This window comes from Pan troglodytes, chromosome 10 (genome assembly GCF_028858775.2).
Source record: "Pan troglodytes isolate AG18354 chromosome 10, NHGRI_mPanTro3-v2.0_pri, whole genome shotgun sequence".
In the NCBI taxonomy this organism is placed as follows: domain Eukaryota; kingdom Metazoa; phylum Chordata; class Mammalia; order Primates; family Hominidae; genus Pan; species Pan troglodytes.
The window spans coordinates 117555021-117560081 of record NC_072408.2 but is presented as its reverse complement, the minus strand read 5'-3'; positions in this window follow the sequence as shown (position 1 = coordinate 117560081).

Here is a 5061-nt window from a genome sequence, read left to right as displayed (position 1 = left end):
ACCTCGTCTCTACTAAAAATACAAAAAATTAGCTGGGTGTTGTGGTGCATTCCTGTAATGCCAGCTACTAGGGAGGCTGAGGCAGGAGAATTGCTTGAATCCAGGAGGCAGACGTTGCAGTGAGCCGAGATCATGCCACTGCACTTCAGCCTGGGCAGCAAAGTGAGACTCCGTCTCAAAAAAAAAACAACAAAAACGTGAAGTCATGAAGTCAGGCTGGGCACAGTGGCTCATGCCTATAATCCCAGCACTTTGGGAGGAGGAGGCGGGCAAACCGCTTGAGCCCAGGAGCTCAAGACCAGCCTGGGCAACATAGCAAGACCACTGTCTCCACAAAAAACTTAAAAATTAGCTGGGTGTGGTGGTGTGCACCTGTAGTCCCAGTTACCTGGAAGGCTGAGGCGAGAGAATCACTTGGGCCTAGGAGGTCAAGGCTGCAGTGAGCCATGATATCACCACTGTAGTCTAGCCTGAGCAACAGGGCAAGACCCTGTCTCTAAAAAAAAAAGTGAAATAAGATCATGTTACTCCTCTACCTAAAACCCTGCAGTGACTTCCCATTAAGCTTAGAATAAAATCCAAACGTCTTCTTGTGGTTTATAAGACCCTGAGTGGGCCGAGGTGGGCAGATCACCTGAGGTCAGGAGTTTGAGATTAGCCTGGCCAACATGGTGAAACCCTGTCTCTACTAAAAATACAAAAATTAGCCGGGGCATGGTGGCAGGCACCTGTAATCCCAGCTACTTGGGAGGCTGAGGCAGGAGAACCGCTTGAACCCGGGAGGTAGAGGTTACATGAGCCAAGGTCGTGCCATTGCACTCCAGCCTGGGCAACAAGAGAGAAAAAAAAAAAAAAAAAAACCCTGAGTGATCTGGCCTCTGGCCACTTCTCCAATCCCCACCTTCTTCTTCTTTTTTTTTTTTTTTTTTTTTTGAGATAGAGTCTCTCTGTCACCCAGGCTGGAATGCAATGGCGCGATCTCGGCTCACTGTAGTCTCCACCTCCCGGGTTCAAGCGATTCTCCTGCCTCAGCCTCCCAAGTAGCTTAGGATTACAGTCACCCGACACTACTCCCGGCTAAATTTCATATTTTTAATAGAGACGGTGTTTGACCATGTTGGCCAGGCTGGTCTCAAACTCCTGACCTCAAGTGATCTGCCTGCCTCGGCCTTCCAAAGTGCTAGGATTACAGGCGTGAGCCACCGCGCCCAGCCTTCCAACCCCCACTTCTGACACTCTTCTCCTACCTTTCACACTGTGCTCCAGCCACTCTGGCCTTTTTCCCATTCCTCCAACACTGGAAGATTGTTCCTGCCTCAGGGCCTTTGCACTTGGTGGTCCTTCTGTTGGGAATATTCTTCCCCTATGCCATCCTTCCCATGACTTTCTCTTTTTCATCCTTCACATCTTGACTCAAATGTCAAATCCTCAGAGTCCTCCTATGTGGTCACATGACCCTTTCTAATTTTTTCACGAAATCGCCACTCTGAAATTATCCTCCTCAAATGGTTTATCTGTTCCCCTCTGTGTCTTTCTCTAGACTGGGAGCTCCATGAGGACAGGGACTAAGTCTGGCTTATTCACTGCTATGTCCCCAGCTTCTCACACAGTGCCTGACACCCAGTACGGCCTCGACAAACGTTGCCCAAAAGAATACAAGTGTCTGCCGGTAGCACTACAGGATGCAGAGATAGAACTTTGGACATTGTCAAAGAGCATTCACCCGTATTTTTTCCCCATGGTTCCCTCCTTTGTATAAAACCCCCGGAATATCCAGGGAGGTCTAGATTTGCAGGCAAACCTCATCACCAACACTCAACACTTCTTTCTTTCTTTTTTTTTTTTTTTTTTTTTTTTTGAGACGGAGTCTCATTCTGTCGCCCAGGCTGGAGTGCAGTGGCACGGTCTCAGCTCACTGCAACCTCCGCCTCCTGGGCTTAAGCGATTCTCATGCCTCAGCTTCTGGAGTAGCTGGGATTACAGGCACCCACCAGCACGCCCAGCTACTTTTTGTATTTTTAGTACAGATGGTGTTTCACTATATTGTCCAGGCTGGTCTCGAACTCCTGGCCTCAAATGATCCACCCACCTCGGCCTCCGAAAGTGCGTGAGCCACTGCGCCCAGCCACCAACACTTCTTCCAATCATCTCACCACAATCCTAATGCTCATTAAATTGGAAGGACGGAGAGAATAAAGTTCATCCCCAGCCTTCTAGAACAGAGTTCCAAATTGCTGGCCTAGGGCCAAATGTAACCCACAGATATGCTTTGTCTGCCTCACACTGTTTTAGAAGATTTTGAGTTCATGACCGACTTTTTAAAATTGGAACATTTAACATAAAAATCCATATGTTCAAGTTTTACCAAAAACTCAGAGGATCTGGCCACAAGTGGCCCCAGGGGACTGGAGCTGAGAAGTGGCCGCCCCCTTGGATGAAATGTGGGCTCAGTTTGCTCCAGTCCCTACCCAGAGGCTGAATTCTTTCGTATTATCAGCCAGGTCCCTTTAGGCACTGGGATCCCCCCTCAAAGCCTAAGTGTCCTCAGAGACACTATTGAGTTTCCAATATTTGGCCACAGCCACTCTCTTCTAATCATCAGCTCCCCATCATCTTCAGCAGCCCCTAAGAAAGCTCTGTAGAGCCAGGAAAGACAGTTTGAAAAGTGCACTTTAATCCACTCTCCTCATTTGACAGATAGGCAAACTGAGGCCTAGAGAGGGGAAGGGACATTCCATTTATTAGGCTGTATCCTTTCTGACAGGATGCTTATATCAACACATCTTTGGAAAGCCACTGGTGCTGATAATGGCAGAAAAAGGCGAATAGGGAATCAGTGCTTTCCTCCACCGGCTATTTGCTGGTTCCTGGGAGCTGTGAGGGCCTACCCTGGTGAGCTATGCCATGCTCAGGCTCAGAGCCAGCTAATCACTTAGGCATGTGCCAGCAGAACTGAACTCTGGAGGGGAGTTGCCCAGCAGAAAACAGCCTGGGGACAGAGGCTCTCCCCATGTCCCAGCTCAGTCTGAAGTCCTCCTCCAGCCCTGATGATGTTGCAAGAGGTTAACACACCTGCCATTTTGCATGAGGAAAATTATGGCACTCATATTGTGGGCAGAGACACAATTCAGTCATTCCACTGGGTTCCAAATTGATATGTGCCCAGTATGTGCCAGGGATGTGAACGCTGCTGGGGGTTCACTGCCGGGTTTTACTGAATATGAACGAGGGCTGTGGTTTCAGGCTGTCCTGAGTTCCAGCCCTGACTCTGTAACTTCCTGGCCGTGTGACCTTCAGCAACCACCCTAGCCTCTCTGTGCCTCACTTTCTTCATCTGTAAATGGGGATGATAGGAATAGGACATAATTCCTAGGATTATCTTGGGGATTCAATGAGATCATTTTTTGGCACATACTAAGAAATGAACACAGTAGCATTTTTTTTCTTGTTTATTTTTCTCCACTGCACTTATCAGAAGCTGATATTTTTATTTGCATCTTTGCTTACCATCTGACTGACTAAATGACTCTCCATAGAAAAAAGCCTTGTCTGTCTTGATCACCCCTGCTTCCCTGTCTAGAACAATGCCTGGCACAGAGTGGGTACTCCATAAATATTTGTCTGCTGAATGAATTGCTGTCTTTCATATTTCTACCCTAAATGCCATTCCGATGATGCACCCTGCCCTGGAGTAGCCCAAAGTCCTGTGGACTCCAGCAAGAGCCCCCCCGACCTCCATAGCCAGATGTTCACAGCAGCGCTGGGCACCAACTCCGAATGTCACCAACTGGGCTCATTGCCTTGGCCTGACAAATGGCACTTATGTGACTTCTGGTGGACAGAGCTGTAGCAGGGGAAAGTGAGTTGGTGCCTGAGGAAAGTGGATCTCGATAGGCTGAGTTCTGAAACTCAAGGGCCCTGCACCAGTAGCGAGGGAGCCCAAGTAAGGGGACATGGAGCCCGCACCCTGAGGACATTGCTTTGGAAGAGGATGCCTGGGTGGTGCAATTACCTCGTGGCATGCTGAGATGGGGATTCGTGCATCCTGCACGCCTTGGGAAACAAAATGAATTTCTCGGAGAGAGGGGGCTTTGCAAAATGTAAAGCGCTGCAGGAAGCAACGTACATGGAAAGGTCAGGAAAGAGAGCCGATCTGTTTGCTGAGTGTGGGCTGTACTTCCAAACCCAGCCAAAGTCGACGCGCAGCCCCTGGAGGTGGCACAGTTTGGGGGCCCCTTGGATAGGAGTGCCCTCGGGGAGGCTGGGAAGCCAGAGAGGAATGGGCCAAAGTTTCTTCGGGTGTCTGCAGAACCCAGGACCGCCCGCGCAGCTTGCATCTTCTCTTCCCGCCCCCGGCCTGCACGCGTGAAATCTGCAAATTCCCCTTTTAACTGCTGCACGCGCTCGTTCAACTTTGCCCTGGCTAGAATCGGGATAACCGTCCCGATGATTACATAACTTTCCGAGTTCAGGAAAGATAAATCCAAGGGACAGAAATGATAAAATTTTCTTTGAGTATGGATTTTTTACCCCTAAAGTAAAGTTACAGAAGTGCACAAAAAATATATATACAAATACCCATATACCCACCACTCACAATGAGTTAACTGTTACATTTTGACTTATCTGAAAGAGGGTTTTTTCTTTTTAGTTACCAAATAAACCTTTCTCTTGTCCCAAGTTCCAGTATATCTGAATCCAAAATAAGTCAACCTTCTTTTCTTTATTATTCTCCTTTTCCATCCTCACCCCAGATTTATCTTAAAGGGTAAATTCCAGGACCCCCGAAATCCCTCGGTGAGCTCCCACCTGTCCAGGTCTGCAAACATCTAGCCTCAATGCACAAGATCCGGCGATGGCCGCAACCGGCGGTGTGCACAGCTGCATTTCCTCCCCCAGCCCCAACTCCCGCGTGCAACTTTGCAACTCTCGCTCGGGCCCGGCATTGGGGGCGGGCCTATTTACTCGGCCCGTTTGGCGGAAGGATCCCATGCGGGGACGCGGTTGCGCTCAGCCGTCTCCGCCCCGCCCAGCGCCCGGGCCCCGCCCCCTCCCGCGCCC